This window comes from Aythya ferina, assembly GCF_964211825.1.
Source record: "Aythya ferina genome assembly, chromosome: 2".
In the NCBI taxonomy this organism is placed as follows: domain Eukaryota; kingdom Metazoa; phylum Chordata; class Aves; order Anseriformes; family Anatidae; genus Aythya; species Aythya ferina.
Window position 1 is genome coordinate 136,145,729 of NC_140297.1, and position 18,452 is coordinate 136,164,180.

Here is an 18,452-nt window from a genome sequence, read left to right on the forward strand (position 1 = left end):
ATCATATTTCCATCACTTTTTTATTATTATTACCAAAAGACAGTACTTGAGCAGAGGATTGGCACACTGTCTGTGTTAAAATAGCTTGTTTTATCTGTCATTTCAAAGCAACAAAATGGTATATTTGCCAAGAGCTCTGTAAGTTTTTTGCAAAGAAATTTAGCATTATTCTAGGCATTATTTCAATACAGACTGGGAAATTTAAAAAGGAGAGCATTTTTTTTTTACCTCTTCTCTGCTCCCAAACAAGTTTTTATTGATTTGCAGATTATCACAGACTTCATCTAAAATCTGTGATTCTACCTGATTTTGAGAGAAAGCCTGAGAAAACTCTAATTGTGCTTTGAATTGTTTGTTCACAAAGCAAATGTTCCAGAGTGGGAGAGGTTTAGGTTTGGGAATCAAACCTTTTTATTTTTTTTGGCTCAGCGCTGTAGCACAATTGTAGTACATCATGGATATTGTGGTCCAGATGCTTCATTCTGCTATGTGGGTTAGTGGGCCAGTATTTTCTATGAAGTACCATTATTCTTCAAGAATGGAAGTGTCTCTCATGCACCACTGGGGACTTCAGTTTGCCAGAGAATTAACCCTCACACAATGGTGGGAATGGGAGGAAGGCAAGCTACAATTTCAGGTAGGAGTGTGGTATCATATTGAACTCTAAAAACTTGCATTTGGGACAAATTATCTCTCTCTCTCTCTCTCTCTTTTTTTTTTTTTTTTTTTTTTTTCCCTCTAATTAAAACATGTTTAAAAGTTTGTGGTGGTGATGGTAGTTTTCCATGGAGATTTTACTTCCTCAGCTAGTTGCAGTAATTCCAAAATAAAGATAGAAGCAAGGAGGGAGTAAGTAAGAGGAAATATTTTGTTCCTTGTTTCAAGAGGCTTTATTTTCATGAATTTCCCTGTGATCATCACAGCCCATGCTGTGTCTGACACTGGACTGTGTCTGGAAGAAGACAACTCCTAGGCAGCTTTTCTCAAATGAGTTATGTCAGATTTGTAGAGGAAGGAATTAAGTATGTAAAGAAGGGGAACAACCTTTTGAAATGAAAATTGTCTGGATGAACCCAAGAAAAACTCAAATAGAAGAGCATTGACCATCCTGCGACCTCACAAAATTGCTTCTTTCACTCTTGGTTGAACACAGTGATGATATATCACAGTGCGCATGAGAATCTGCACAGATTTGTTAGTATATCAGGCCCTAGTTAAGACTGAAAGGCAAAGAAAGGATATGAATGGACTGCATCTACCCCTGAAACATTTGCTGGTGCTGTACATGTTACCACATGAGTATTCTCCAGTGTCAAAATGATCAGGAATAAGGAAGAAAATACATAAAGATAAAAGACGTTCTCAGCAGTACTTTTGAGAGTTGAACTGAGTATAAAGGTAGCACCAATGGAAATTAACATAAAAGTTTGGTTAAATCAGGTAAATAAATGCAATGAAAATGAAACTACATCAGGTGTAAGTAGACAAGATCAGATTTAAATTTAGTATATAATCAAATAATATGTGCTTAAAGTGGATAGAGTCCTAAAGATTATGGTCATAACAGCAAAACACTCATATTACTTAAGGAAACTTCTATCTGAAGATGAATATCTAAGAGATCTAAAGTAAAACTAACTTTAATACTGCTTATGTCTTTATTGCACTCAAAACACATCTTAAAATTTAAAATTATAATGCAAACCAGGATTAAACAAGTACTGAAAACTCTGATTGAACCTCTTCAAATGGCTGAACTGTTTGAATGTGCCTGAATCTAACCCCTCCCCATGCATTTTTGATTCTTAGCCAAATACAAATTCAAAGAGGGTCTAACTTATCATTTTAGATACAACTGAACTTTTCATGTGAGGAACAGACCTCACAAGTTTTCCAGCATTCATACTGCTAGAAATTTCTGAAGAATAACTTGTCATGAAAGTTTTCTCCTGTTGCAGACTATCAAATCCTAATATAGTGTCTAACTTAATACAGCTTCCACTCTATCTCCAAACTCCAGTCTACACCTAAACAAGATGCAAGTGCTTGCTGAATCAAGTTTGGCTTTTTTTTTTTTTTTTTTGAAGGCTGAAGTGTATTTTGGAATTAATCTACTGTCAATCTTCCATCAGTCTTTTATATTGTCTATCAAAACTGAAATGGAAGTATTTTGATATATAGAGACTCCATTACAGAAACAATACTCTGCATTATGACTAGGAAAGTCTTCTAAAATCTCTCTGTGTTACTTAATTAAAAGATAATGGGCAGAAGGGATAATAGGTTGTTTCTCAAATTTTAATGAATTTTATCATCATAATGATGATTACCAAATGTCTATATTTGCAAAAGAACAGCAGTTCATAAATATCAAATTTGTGCTATTATTAACATGCAGAATGTGCCAGTTTTTATCAATATAGGAATCTGGTAATTATCACTACAGCTATTCATTAAAATTAAGAAGTAACTAAATAAGGAATGGGAATGCCATTTATTTCTTAACATCCAAAGAGCAGAAATATCTACCTATTATCCTTTTCAGGCATCTGACACTGTGACAATGGAATAGAAGGTTGTCACGGTATAATAGTCCCCAGCTGCTGGGTGGATGTGAGCCGAAGCTGAGGCATTTATCAAAAGTAAACACCGGGGGAAGCCGGGAGACATCGATAGCAGGGCAATGCTCTGTTAAAATGACGGCATTTCTGTTCCAGCCAGTGGGGATGCAAACACTCGGTCTATGAGTGTGGGTAAGTCTTGCTCACCACATCACGGGGCCCATGTGGTGATTGGTAGGGGAGCAGGGGCCAGCACTGACACCAAACTGAAGGGGACCTTCTGTAGGGCTTTGTGAGATGTTGCGATGTCATGATGGAGGCTCCAGGCCTCCTGGTGGTGGTTCCCAGCCCCACTGCTTACCCAATGGCTGGAGCTGGTGGTGGATCCACATACAGGAGGACTAAGGGCTGGAGGAATGATGAGTCTATCTTCCACCCCTGCCCCAGGGACACCTTGGGCACAAGCTCCTGGGCCTCTTCCATAAATATGCGTAGTAGAGCCAACTTCAATGACCATGAGAGGCCTGAGGGGCAAGGCTCACCCACCATGAGGTGTCCCCAGTTTCACCATCATTGCTTTGGATGGGATGGTGAGACGCAACCAGGAGGAGGTTCAGCAGCTGTGTGGGCAGAGTTCCTGAGGCTCTGCAAAGAAGCCTACCCATACAGCACACTCATATAGCTTGGCCAACAGTTAGTACACACCTTCAGGAGAGCAGCCACCAAATATCCAGGCTGTGATATCAAATATCCAAGCCAAGTGATATCTGAGGTATGGAAAAGGGTGCTGCTAGAAGGGGCTACCACCATGACTGGAAAGATATTAGTACTGGCCAGCAAGCCTCAATTGCATTGAACACAAGATTTTGAAGCAGACACGGTCTTCCAAGACAGTGAAAGAGGTAAAAAGGTTACATATGAAGGCAAATACCAGTTACCTCTGTTTCAAAAAGGGCTTTCCGCTCTTCTGGCATTGTTATACATCTTCAGCCTCACTCACTGCCCCCTCCTGTGTAAAATTTACACAAGCATTGAAAGATTGTGGAATACCCAAGGAAATCATTTTTCAGTCGATTGAGTTCTTAATGGAAAAACCTCCCTGAATGCTATCTTACAAATTAGAAGATCCCCTGCTTTCTAAATAGTTCAATTGAAATCAGCTTTTGTATTTATCCTTCAGGTCATTCAGGCTCAAATGTTGTTAGCTCTGAGTCAAAAAGTCAGATTTTTAAAGGGAAAATGTCAAGTCCTTTTAGGCTTCAACTGACCTTTTAAACCAGATTAGGGATTTGAAGCATTACACATGGATTTCTACATTTTATATCACAGTATTTAACAAATGATCAAATACAACTCCCAAGAATACTATTTTTACAAGCTTGACATTTCAGGCCTTAAAGGATGTTGCTGGTCTTTCTTTTACATAAAATTACCCTGGAGAAATTCAGTCTGTTTTCTGCTCTTCCATGTCTATTTCATAAGAGGAGAAGTTCTGTGGATTTTATTTCATACTGTTGTTCTCTCTCTGGCATTGCAAGCAGCAAAATATCATGATGAAATGCTTGAGATATGTTAAAAGTGATTGCTACAATGAATTCACTCAGTGGGTGTCACATGTGGTTAGAGTACAACTTGGGTAGTTATAGATGCCAACAGGGCCCTAGGAACAGATCTGACCTTATGTTTATGCCTGGAATGTCAGATAATGCCACTAAAAATGCACTAAATATTCCTGGGAAGTGACAATGGAAACCCTCCTTTGGTTCCAAGTGCTACCCACAGGTGAGACAAACACACTGCGAGGCAGAATGGGAGTGTGGATGTATGACAGAACACTCATGAGGTGAAGGTGTGAGCTTGGTCCAGTGCCTTAAGCTTGCAGACACAGCAGTAACAATAAGAGGAGTCTGATTCTTAGCTACTGAGGGATGTAATGGGTCTCTGACAAGAATCTTACAAAAATAAACTGAACAATCATGGTCATTTGGGACTTCTAGATGAATATACTTATGGAGAATATAGAAACCAAGTAAATTTCCCTTCTGCTGAGGTTCAAGTGACCTCTCCTCTCCTCTCCCACATAGCCCTGTTTTGGTTCTCCTCAGTGATCTGACTCCAGTAAAGACAAACATAGTGCAATATTTTGCAACACACTGCAGTTCAAAGGGGTGAAAGCACAAGAGGTTGTTACCAGTCAAGTATTCTGCATCCTTTGATAAAGAAAAGGAGTTTAAAAGATATTTTTTTTAGACAGAAGAAAAAAAAAAAAAAAAAAGTGCTGAAAATAACCTGAAGTTACAGCCCTGTGTCGGCAGCATTTAACACAAGTATTTTTGTATATTTGCCACGGGTGTTTTTGTATTCTATTTGTGTAGTTATGGCCAAACAGTGCGTAGTCGTGGCCGAGTGGTTAAGGCGATGGACTAGAAATCCATTGGGGTGTCCCCGCGCAGGTTCGAATCCTGCCGACTACGGCTCTGTATGACTTTTGAACTGGTAATGACAGACAGACATACATGCAGAAGGCTGAGGTATGTAATGACTTCTTTGCCTCAGGCTTCACTGACAGTCAGGTTTCTCAAGTTTTTAATTTCCCTGAACCCATAGATGGAGTCTGGGGGAGCAAAGTCCCACCCACTGTAAGAGCAGGTGTGAGACCGCCTGATGAATCTAAACAGGTACAAGCCTATGGGACCTAATGACATGAATCCCAGGGTCCTGAAGGAATTGGCTAATGTAGTTGCCAAGCCTTTCAGTACTTAAAGGGAACTTATAAAAAAGGTGGAAGGTGATTCTGCTTAATCAGATAATGACAGGACAAGGGGGAATGTTTTTAAACTAAAAGAGGGGAGATTTAGATTAGAGATTAGGAAGAAATTCTTCACTCAGAGGGTGGTGAAGCACTGGAATAGGTTGCCCAGAGAAGCTAGGGATGCCCCATCTCTGGAGGTGCTTGACGCCAGGCTGGATGGGGTTTTGGGCAACCTGGTCTGGTAGGAGGTACCCATGGCAGGGGGGTGGAAGTGGGTGATCTTTGAGGTCCCTTCCAACCCGAGCCATTCTTTATTCTATGATAAACAGGCAGTTACTGTGCAGACCACAGTGCCTATGTGTAATTAAACACTGGCTTTAACATCTATATATTTTAAGTAAGCTCTGTAGCTTACATTCTGAAATAGAATTCTACAGTTTCAATTGCAAAAGTTACTGGTGTGTTGGAAGAGACTGAAGTGGTAAGTTTTGTTATGCCCAGAAATCATGCTGACTTTGATTCACATCTGGTAATTTCTAACAATAAAATAAACACCATTCTCTGTACAGAGTAACTGTATATCCCTCTATGCTTTGATACTTTCTGCATCATGACACTAATATTGTCATTATAAGATCAGGATAATTCACTTTTCCCAAATCCTACATTTAAAGGGAAAAATATAAATGGAGCAATCAGCAGCTCTGTGCCTGGGATACAAATCCATTATAGTCTGAATCTAATGGATCAGAACTGGTTGGAGCAATAATTTACAGTCCTTAACATTAGTTTTGCTGGTAATTTAACTATTTTCAGCTCTTTTTGTGGATTGGTTTAGAGAGAATTCTAAGTTATTCAAAATAATACTTATAACACAGAAATAAGCATTTGTTTCTTATAGGCAGATGTAGAAAGTCATGACAACACCTAATGATAAAATTACCAAAGACATCTGACAGATGCAATCTTTCTGATGCTATTGTTTTTTTCTAAAGTAAAATAAGCAGCTATGCAGTTGTTTTAAAATGTTTGTCAGACTTTATCAAAATCATTTACCTATCACCATATATTTGTTACTTGTAATAGAAAATACCTGTAGTATGACAAGAAGATGAGGTTAATCTGAAGCAAATCAACATGATAGTTTTCCATTATTGGAACTCAAACAGGCTTGTCAACAAGGGATGACACAGAATAACAATGCTGCTGCTGTTGTACAAACAGGCATTCACAGAACAAAGAGTATTTTGAGATATGTTTTTCTTCTTATTTGGCAACATTATATCATGAAAATGAGGCTATTCTGTTAAAGCTCAGGAAGGCAAGCCCTTTTGAAATGACATGTTCTTCTCAAAGCTTTTACTTTGCTTAAGTTTGTCTCCTTTCCTGCCACACAAAGGAGTTTTTCATTGCTCTAGTCATTATTATAAAGACAGAATTAAAACGAGCTTGCCAGAAACATTAGGATTCATCATGTGCTCCAGTCTTAGTGGGGAGAAACTTGTTTCTGATACAGAAGGTGTATCTACTTAATTTGTAAATTTTACAGGACAGGTCTTATGGTCATCTTTCTTTGGAAGCAATTATACCTGGAGCCTTGTTGAACTCTGTCTGACTGAAGAGACTTGTTTATGCCAGTCAGCTATGTGCACTAACAATTAGATGTTTGTTTAAGTTGCACCAAAGTGCTCGCAAGGTAAAGCTCCTAAAAAAAAAAGGATATTGCCCCCATAGCTCCCATTCACTGTGCTCTGGAGTTCCTTCTTCCATTAACCAGATGTGGCAAGGAAACACCACCTCAAAACTGAAATTGTTAGTTACTAATGATAACTTAATGGATATAGCATCCCACTTGATCTCCAATTTGGGGGGCATCTTGTCACAACAGACTTCTATACTAGGTGATGAGAGTCAATGAATTTTGCAGAACTTAAGGGGCAAAATATTTTTAGAGTTACAAAGCAGGAAGACAATCAACAGGAAACACTGTCTGGGATGGATGGAAAAGAAGGTTTGATAATATTAAACACTCTACAATTTTGGAGATTGTTGCTATTAAAAGTTGCAGAAGCCTCAGTTGTTGTTTCAGAGAATCTGTCTGTTCTCTCTTAGGTATGCTGCAGGAATAACTTTTAGCAATTTGTTTTGGGAACAGCCTGACTGGTGAGGAACAGAGTTGTCTTTCTAAAGACAATGTATCCCTGAAGTGCACTGGTAGAGCTACTGGTAGCCAGTGGGCCATGGTCCTGTCCACACTGTGCAACAGGGTGTGTTGCAGAAGCTCCTGAACAAGTGCCAGATATGGTGGTGAGCCTGACATCATGTCTGTGTGCCCAAGCCAACGATTGCATGGCATTTCTGATTTGGGATCTCAGCTGCTATCTGTGCAGACAGTTCCAACAGCAGCATGGACCAGGTTGCTCAGGTGTCTCTAACACAGCGTCCCTTGTGCTCTGTGACATACCCATGTCTAACAGTTTTGTTCAGCAGTTCATACTTGATGCTTCCCCTTCTTACTCTTTTTTTTTCTGATTTCCTCAATCTGAGAAGTCACTCTTCTCTCCCTCCTGCCCCTGCTCCAGGAGCATTGGCAGAAGCTGCCCAAGTGTTTTTCCCTGCCCTCTGCATGGGAACAGTCCATTGGAAGGATACTGGGGCTTTTGGGGGGGAAAATTGTCACGACTTTAAGAATGGCAAGAGAGAGCGGGATAAGGTACATGTAACGTTAAAATGATTCTGCGTTCAGCACTGAGGCCCCCAACACAAAAATGACATGGGCCTGATAAAATGAGTCCAGAGGAGGGCCACAGGGATGCTCAGAGGGCTGTAGCACCTATCCTAGGAAGACAGGCTGAAGGAGCTGGGGTTGTTCAGCCTGGAGAAGAAAAGGCTCCAGGCTGACCTTACAGCAGCCTTCCAGTGCCTAAAGAGGGCTGCAGGAAAGCTGGGGAGGGACTCTTTGTCAGGTGGTACAGGGATAGGACAAGGAGGAATGGCTTTAAACCAAAAAAGAAAAAAAAAAAGAAAAAAAAAAAAAGTAGATTTCAATTAAATGTTAGGAAGAAGTTCATCATCTCTGGAGGTGCTCAAGGCCAGGCTGGATGGGGCTTTGGGCAACTTGGTCTGGTGGGAAGTGTCCCTGCCCATGGCAGGGGGCTGGAACCGGGTGGGCTTTAAGGTCCCTTCCAACCCAAACCATTCTGTGATTCCTTTTCTAGCCCAGAGGACTTTCCTAGGGCTGTACATCAACTGAAAGGTCACAATGAGATTTGCAGAAGCACATGGTTGCCTTGTTCCCATTTAATGTCTGCCCTAAACTAGCCAGAACAAGAAGATCTGGCAACCCTTCACTAGGGTTCATGCTGTTTTCCCACCACATGAACTCACACATTGCACCGCTCTGTGTGTGCTCTCTCCCTTCCAATTCACTCCTTTCTCACAGTCACCTGCTTTTCCTCTCCCTCATCCTAAAGCACACTGCTTCCTTCCCCTAAACTCCTGCTTGGGCTGCAGTTAGCAGCTCAGTGCCTCTTATGTACAGCATCCATGCTTTGAGGCATAAAGCCTTTTGTTTGCCTGAGAACACTTTCCCTTGCCCTTGACTTGTAGGCAAAAAGGCTTTTCTTTGCTAACTGTTACTTTACATTTATATTGGGTCTATCTTCTCAGAGTACCCCAAAGCACTTTACATACTCTATGCAGGAATCAGTGGAGGGTGACTGCATTGGGGCTCTCTTCTTATTTCTGTATTCTTAGTTACAGCACTCTGTGTTATGGAAGCTGACTTGGTGACTGACAAGGTTAATTCTGCTTTGCCTAATTCATTCCAGTAGAAAAGCCATGAAAAAAGTAGATTTTAAGTGTATAGCATTTTAAAGCGAATATCAAGCACACTTCCTACACTGTTTTAATCTTTCTCTAAGGGAATATATGAGAAGCATAGTTGATAGGAGAGAGTATTTACATAATTTAGATTACTCCAGAGCACTTCATTATAATACCTAGAAAGAGTGGGAAGGACAAGTCGTTGGGAGCTGGGTGTCTGGGCATCACAACCATCCTTAGCCAATGATACACATCAGCCCTTTCAGCAGTCAATGAGACTAGGGTTTGGGTGATGTTCATCAGAAAAGTGTAAAACGCACGAGTAAGGAAAGTCTATTTTACATTTCCAATGACATGTCTCTATCTGTTATATTTCAGCCATTAAATAGAAAAAACAACCACAGGTTATGCAATATGAGATGCTGCTCTCGTTCCTTGCTGGGAAAACACATGTTGGTATAAATGTAGTCTTACAGGGACAAAATATAGTCACATATTTTAAGGCTTTACAGCCTTGAAACAACAGTGATTTCCCTACTCACTTTGGAACAAAGGAGGAAGTATGAATATGTTTAAACTTAAAAGATCAATACTTCACAACATTTAAGGAAGAGAGAAATATGGCATTTTATATAACAAGTAAATTCCTTTTTGGCTTAATAAAAGGAGTAGGGTATATTAACTCCTATTTTGAAGGTGACTTTTAGAAGGGTAGAACACAACTGATAGTAGCGGCATTACATATGGAAAGTGGTGACACAGCAATCACAGGATATGAACAGTGAATCCTCTTACTTTGGGGAATCACAGATGCATAGCCAGCACTTAATGGGTACCTTTTTAGCATGGTTTGTGCAGCTGTCCTCTTTCTGTTTAAGCCGTGACACCTCCTTGTACCCACTTCCAGTTGTTTGCCATGTGATAGATAATCACAGAAGAACTTCAGGTTGGAACTGCCAGCCACACTACTGACAATGGAAAGGATGCTGCTCACAGCATGGAGAGCAACTCCATTTTTCAGTCCCCTGGCCAAAATTAAATGAATAAACCCCTGAATATGAATATATCCCAGAAAGAGAGGCTTTAGGAAGGTCACTCTGCCAGCACAAGCATTTCATTGAAAGGTCTTCTTCCAAATGGCCGTGGAATCATAGAATGATTTGGGTTGGAAAGGACCATCACCCAGTTCCAACCCCACTGCCATAGGCAGGGATGCCACCTACTAGATCAGGTTGGCCAGGGCCTCATCCAACCCAGTCTTGACCATCTCCAGGGATGGGGCATCCATAACCTCTTTGGGCAACCTGTGCCAGTGCCTCACCACCCTCTGAGTGAAGAATTTCTTCCTAACCTCTAATCTAAATCTCCCCTCTTTTAATTTAAAACCATTTCTCCTTGTTCTGTCATTATTTGACTGAAGAAAGAGTCACTCTCCATATTTTTTATAAGCCCCCTTTAAATATTGAAAAGCTACAATAAGGTCACCCCAGAGCCTTCTTTTCTCCAGGCTGAACAACCCCAACTCTATCAGCCTTTTTTCATAGTAGAGGTGCTCCAGCCCTCTGAGCATCCTTGTAGCCCTCCTCTGGACTCATTCTAACAGCTCCACATCCTTCTTGTTGTGGGGGCTCCAGACCTGGACACAGCACTCTAGGTGGGGCTTCACAGGTGTAGAGCAGAGGGGGGACAATCACCTCCCTCGACCTACTGGCCACTTTTCTGTTGATGCAGCCCAGGATACAGTTGGCCTTCTGGGCTGCAAGCATGCACTGCTGACTCACATGAAGCTTTTCATCCACCAGAACCCCCAAGTACTTCTCCACAGGGCTGCTCTCAATGAATTCTTCTCCCAGTCTGTATTCACGTCTGGGATTGCCCTAGCCCAGGTGCAGCACCCTGCACTCTGACTTGTTGAACTTCATTAGGCTCACATGGGCCCAATTCTCAAGCTTTTCCAAGTGCCTTTGAACGGCATCTCTTACTTCTGCTTTATCAACTGCACCACTCAGCCCGGTGTCATCTACAAATCTGCTGAGGGTGCACTCAACCCCAATTGTCTATGTCATTGATAAAGATATTAAACAGTATTGGTCCCAGGAGAGACCTCTGGGGGACACTGCTTGTCACTAGCCTCCACCTGGACATTTTGGTCTTGTTGATTGCAGTTGTCCAGCAATTCTGAAGAAATTGAGCAAGCCCATTCCCAGCAAGTCCCTGGACTTGTGGAAACTAGTGTCTGTTGATGCCTGGTTCTACCCAAAAGTAGAACTTCTTCCATGGCAGAAATCATAATTTGCAGGAAATCATGCAGTATAGTGCATCATATTTTGTTATTATAAAAGACAGTTCCATGAATATATTGCATGGCCCTGATATTTTGTGGAAGGTCACCGAGTCTGGTCTAATGGCTTCTGCCTGCAATTACACTCAGCTGAACCCATTGCTAATGATGATGACTACAAGTTCATTGAGCTTTACACCTTGGATGCCCAAGAATATCAAGAGCTAAGCAATGACTTTGAAAGGAAAAACAGTGACATATTCTTGCCTATAGGCTAAAAGTCTCTTCATCAGCCTGCACCTTAAATCCCTTTTATAAAACCTTATTCCCTGTGTAAACCAGTAATGAAGGTGATGGATGGAATACCTGGAAGAAACTTCTGACCATCTATTATAGTCTCCTGGTGGTGTCCCAGTTGTGCTTGTCTAGAATTAAAACTATTTCTTATTCTTCATAGATGGTTACTGTGTTCCAAAATAGATCACCATTAAAAATAAAATAAAATAAAATAAAATAAAATAAAATAAAATAAATAAAATAAAAGTGATTTTTTTTTTTTTTTTTTTTTTTTTTTTTTTTTTTTTTACTAATTACTGAATTACTAGAAAGGAAATTAAATCAAAGTATGCTTAAGTAATCTTGTGATTTGCTCCATACTCATAAGGTGATCTTTACACAGTTCCACACAAGATATGGCTTAGTATACAGTTATTTCTTTCTGGTTTATCCAGTGTTCCATACATGCTCTGGCATTTCATCAATAACACTGTCAGGGATAGATAAGCTCATGGTCATGAATTTTGATAACTTTATTTTTCTGAATCTGAACTTCTTTCTGACTAACATATCCCTGTGGTGCTAAAGCATTTCAGTAAAAACCCCAAATGATGTTCAATACAGTGGAGCTCCTTTTCTATGCCATCTGCTTCGACAATTGCAGTAGGAAGACAAAAAACAGTACGTGCCATGATGGCATGGGCAGCTCTTTTAAGTATTCACGAGTACATTGATTTTGATTTCTCTAAGTTTCCTCAAGGCAATTCAGCAAAGATTTTTCAAAGGCAGTGCTTTACTATTCTTCGAAAAACAACAAAATTGACTGGATAAATGAAGCAGTGTCTGCCTTTAACCAGTTTAAAGAGCTTTCATTATCTTGCTGTGTCCAGACTGAACAAAACTCCTCTTTGTAAAGATGAATACATAGAATTATAAAATAGGACCTGACCTTTTGTAATGCAAGAACCCCCAAATGAACACAGTTTGTGCACGTTCAATTCCCACAGCGAGAAGTGAATATGAAAATGGCAAGGAAATTCAGGCACCCAGGAGCCTTCAGGCAATGACATTGTGGTTTAGAAGGTGAACAATGTCTGATTCAGGTTTTCATAAAACTTAAGAATTTCAAAAACCTCCAAAGAGCCTTGATCCAATACCAAACTCAAGGGTCATTTTTCTTCTCTAAGTTCATTTTCACGCTAACTGTTGCCCTGGTCCAAGCACAGTAGTCCCAGTGCACTATTCTGTTAGCATGAATACCTTCACCCAGAAAGCACCTTTCAACAGCTTGCAATTATTTTATGATCCTTCCATTTTGTCAGCGTCTCCATGATCTGTAATGCAATATCCCATATTAAGGCAAGATCATGCCAAGATCTGTTTTCCATTGAAACAGAATGTGTCAAGGAAAATCCTGGTCTTCATTCAATATTTCAGATCAAGAATGGGTTTGCATTCTTCAAAAACTAATTTTACACTTGGGACAAGTGTCGCCTCTGAGTTGCTCAGACAATGCCACAGTCCTCTGAGCAGCAGCCACCTTGGATGTTTTGAACATACATGTATGAGCACCTATCTCTTCAAGTCACGTTTTAAAACTTAACAGACCGTGGGACGGTGGTGTTGATGATTAGAGAGCTCACGTTGCATCTCTTTCCTGGCAGGCAGAGATGGAGATGAGTCAGCCCGCAGCTCCAGCCCTGCTTGGGACCCCGTTTCCTGCTACGTGGGAAGTGCACATCTGTTCAAATATCATGGGAGAAGCCGAGGGACCCTTTGGGATCCAGAGCGACTACTAATAGGGAGTAACTCCTCCAGGAAGCCACCTACCCTCCATCCCGTGCTGATTGACCCCTGGGAAAGTAGGAAATAAAAGCAAAAGGTCATGCGTGCTCTGCATGCACAGGACATCTGGACCTTGCCAGTGGCTGCACCACCACGTGCTGCCCTTCGCCACAACTGGAGGGAGCCCACCCAGCAGGGAAGGCTGGGCTTGACCAGGGCTGGTCAAGAGCAGGCCTTTTAAACAGCAATTAGGGAAACATTTGACTTTCAAGTGCTGATCCTTGCCTCACAGCACAGCTTCAGGCCCTTTCCCCTCGCCTTCAATTACTTTCTCGTGGCTGTGTCCTTGCCCACGCAGGGAGACTCCTCCGCCTTTCCCTTAGGCCTATGGAGACTGCTGCCTGGAGCCATGGCCCTGGCCCAGCCTGGGTCTGCTTCCTGAAGGCACCGGGCATCGGAGCTTTGTTGTCCTGCTGTCTCTGGCTAATTGGCTCTCTGAGACCTGATATTCTCCAGGACTCTTCGCACAGACAGCCCGGGAAACTTAGGGGGACAGAAAGGGCCTGTGGGTGAAGCGCTAAGTCTATTGAAGTAAGAGGCAAAGCTCCCTTTGACTTGAGCAGGGTCAGAGTTTTCCCCTGTAGCTTTAATTAGCTGGCATTGTTGTAATTGTCTTGTGTAGTCTGCTACACATGGAATGTAAAGCATGGTATGTTCAATAGTGGTGTACACATAAATGATTTAAGAGGATATTAAAGCAGAGGAGTGCATTTAAACGGAATGAAGTTACAAGAGCAGGCTTGTTTAAACACCGCCTACTCCGTGCTTCATAATGAAACTGAAATCTGCATGAAGCCATGTGCTTTAACAAAACAAACTGGCTCCCCAGAAAGCCACTACCTGTAAACCACTGGACAAAATGTCAAAATAATTAAATAAATAAATACATAAAATAAAATAAAATAAAATAAAATAAAATAAAATAAAATAAAATAAAATAAAATAAAATACATCTGACAAAAATAAATAAATAAATAAAAATCACCTATAAACCATTCAGAGAATGAAGTTTTCATACAGACTTTTGGGTTTTAAGCAGGATGAGATGGCTACCCTGTCAGGCAGAGGAAGGAAGACAAATCTCAGCCATCTGCAGAAGGGAAGGGGGAGCGTGGCTACAGGATGCTCGGCATGCTGGAGCGCAGGGGGCACAGGGGACGCGTGTCAAGGTGTCACAAGTTGTGCACAGTGGCCAGAGAGCCAAAGTTGGAGACTGACTGATATTTTGACAGGAGCCGGTGTGCGAAGAGTGTTCTATGCAAATGATGTGCCTGGGATAATGAATAGGATAATTTTTTCCCCTTCTGAGAGTTTCAATGGAAAGGACACCTGGATTTCACAGAAAAGCCCCCACAGAGGAATTAAAAAAATGTTTTATTCATTCATGATGCACACTCTGTCTTGTGTGCAGATTTTATCATTTCATTGTCTCTGCTATCTCAAAGAAGAACAAACAGCTGGGTCCTCACTAGATGCCTCCATAGAGGATTCATTTTGTTTATTTTATTTTATTTTATTTTATTTTATTTTATTTTATTTTATTTTATTTTATTTTATTTTATTTTATTTTATTTTATTTTATTATATATATATATATATATATATTTATTTTTTTTTTCCTTTCCCACAGGAAAATACTAGTTTAATTGTACAGGAAAGAAACAGGCGATGCTTCCATATTTCCAGTTTCTTACCTATGCTAAGTGAAGGGTCAGTACAGCGTGGGAGAGTACAACAGTGAGAGCCACATCATTTTCTGACATTTTGGATTCCTTCCTCATCCATAGGTGAAGCTGATCAAAGGGAAGGATCCAAGTGCTGGAGCAAGGAGCAAGTATTACCACTGCCCTCAAAAGGTGTGTACAGGGCTTCAGTTTAACAGAAAGTCTGCAGTCCAGGAGTCAGCTCCTGTGTGTCATCTGTGTTCAGCTGTTGTTTGTATGACACAACTACATGCAAGATATCTGAAGTGAATCATCTCATCTGTTGTTCCTTAGCCTCCTCCAAATCTTCAGTCTTTGGAAACTTGCCTTTAGACATTCCTTTGATGCAGGATGATGCACACTTCAATTAGTAAAAGCCTATGAAGTACAGGTTAAATTTGCTTCTTGAGTTACATTCTGTCAGGTCATTCCGCTCTGTGCTTCAGTTGCACAGCTTTGCTCCAGGTCTTATTTACACTAACAAATTTCAACGTCCTAACATGCTATGTATCATAAATTTAATACCAGCAATTCTGATTACTTTGCATTGTATTTCTAATTGCTTACATGATAGCTGTGAGAACAGAAAGTACAATGCAGTGTGTCCTGAATTCTCTTAAGGGAAGAAAAAAATTCTTTCCATCTCCTTTGTTATTGCTATAACTATATTCTTTGCTAATGCTATTTACAACTGAAATTTGTAAACTGAAAATAATGTTTTACTCCATAATTTTTGCTAGATTTTACATAGTGACTTTTCCTTTTAGGAAACTCTGGGGAGACAGCATGTCTCTATCAAGAGAATTCCCTACATAAGGGAATTAAAAAAACAACTTGTAATGAAATATGCTAGCATTTGTATAAAAATACATTGTGTGGGACTTTTGCCTGTGGCAGTATGTACGCACATGAATGACAGTATTGTGTGAGACAGAGCATTGTGTTGTTCAGTGCCAGTGTATAAAGCTACACTCATTTTGCATAAATATTTGACTACTTTCTGGGATGTCTGGGATTTTTATTTTTATTTTTTAAGTAATGTTCCATTTCTCCTTCTCTGCAACAACTCCTTGGATTTGCATGTCTCAACTGTGGCTGTCACAATGGGGAAATGCTCGCGTGTCACTTCAGTAAATTTAATCAAATTGGGGAGGGGAATAAGAGGGAAAAAAATGTATACCATGAAAATCAACAAAATCTTACCTTTTTTGCATAAACTATGCAATAAAAGTCATACAAAAGAGAGTACACTTTTAGGCAGAAACTCCTTTAAATTTTTATTTATTTAGTCTTTGCAGTGTTCCACAAACTTAGGGGCCACATCTACAACTCCATGGAAAGCCAGACAATGCCAGCAGAGGATGTGGTACTGGTATATTTACAAGTGTTTGTGTTTTAGTGTTTCAATCACATGTAGACACATGCAATAAAGTTTTTTCTCTATTCTGATGCTTCAAAGCAGTCGTTTCTTATGTAGTTCATATGATGATGACAGTAAGTCCCAACAAGATTGATCTGGACTGCTCACTTATGCGAATCCACTGCTTTATAGCCTATCACAAATGTATACATTTAATGAGCAGGAAGGTTACATCTGCAATATGAGAGATACCTTGGAAACCAGAGGTTCAGAATAACATTCAAAGGAAGGAAAAGGCAAAAAAATCAACATGAGCTTCAAATGCATTGTGATGATGAAGCTAGTTTCAGCTTTGTAACTGGGTGGGCCAAAGTGGTGATAGCACACTGGAGAGATTAATGGTGGGGCAATGTGTTCAGGTTCAGTTTTAACTTGGAAATTTTGAGTTTGAAAACAAAACAAACAAACAAAAAAAGAAATCATAAACGTTATGTGAAGGCTAGAGAAAATGCTTTACAAATAAAGACGACTCATTCAGATTCTTTAACTTATTAAAACATAGACTGAGAAATGACTTGGCTGCAATAGAGAGATGGTTGGATGGTGAATCCCAAAGGACCTTAAAGTCCCCCTTAATCTAACAGAAAATGAGCTGACACCAAGTTAGATGTTAGAAATAATACAAATGAAATAAAATTTAACAGTGTGAATTATCAAAGTACCACGGCACAGTCTCCATCTTTTGGAAGGTTAGTCAACACCGGCTTCCTGGAAGGTGCTGGTTACCCATCCATAAATTATGTTTTATTTCATAAATGGTAGTGGTAGTCAGCCCTCAGAATAATAACTGGGTAAGTGATAACAGACCATGTTGTCTAGGAAAGCCATGAGATAATGTAATGTCTGTACATGTACACCTGAGTAGCTCAAAGGAAGCTCTTGCAAGGTTGGGTCAGGATTAATAGTTCTCCCATTGCTCCCATTTTGCTACCATTTCTGCCCAGCTTGTTCACTCAGCAATTGCAAATGTCAGCTGTGACACTTCCCATAGACATCAGTGTAACCAAAACTGAAGGGAAAGCAAGAATCGAGGGCAACTCAAAGCATCGCCTATTAACAAGTTGGCAAACTGAGTTATCATGTATGCTACCACTCCAGGGCAACTGCACAAGTGCAAATGGCTTTTCAGCCCTGGGTATCTCACAGAGAGCAGTCCCAAGGGGTTCCCTGACTCTCCCAACATCCAGTAAATCTAACCCATCTCATTTGGCCTAACTAATTTTTATATGTGCTAGCAGGCACTTGAAAACACTGCAGAGGACTTGCCTCACTGTACAGCCCATTAGTAACTTTTCTGTCACCTTGTGCCTGTGGCCTGGGCTACAGGACTGAAAGAATGATACCCAAGCTTTCTGCCTATAAATTTCTGTTATTTCTGTTTCAGATGAACTCAGAGTATTTAAGTAGCATTGAAATCAATCCCCCCCCTTTTTTTTCCTTTTAATAAACAGTGTTGTAATTTCTTATATACTTAGGTTTGAAAAAGTCATAATTCAAAAGCGAGTATAAATCTACTTTATAGTATATCTGATTAAAAATAAATAAATAAATAAGTAAATTTGACAAATTCCATTCTAGTGTAATATGCTGTAGAAAGGAATTCAAGAAACCCATTTCAGATGGGAGAAAGGCTGAGATCATGAACAAGCCACAGAACATGAAGGTATTTTTTTCCATGTGCTGTGTCAGGAAATAGGATTGGCAGAGGGCTCAAGGAGCCAGTCTTTAATTTGAGTCTGTGAGACTGGCAAGACTTGAGTCATACTCTGCTAGTCTACGGCCACAGCAG

At 40.3% G+C, this 18,452-nt stretch overlaps 1 long non-coding RNA gene across 1 annotated transcript; it reads left to right on the forward strand.

The window, feature by feature from the left end:
- The first annotated feature begins 363 nt into the window (after positions 1-363).
- On the forward strand, positions 364-14,374 carry LOC311430952. Its single transcript, XR_014689141.1, has 3 exons — positions 364-637; positions 2,546-2,753; positions 13,360-14,374. It is a non-coding gene; the product is annotated as an uncharacterized lncRNA (long non-coding RNA).
- Positions 14,375-18,452: the final 4,078 nt, after the last annotated feature.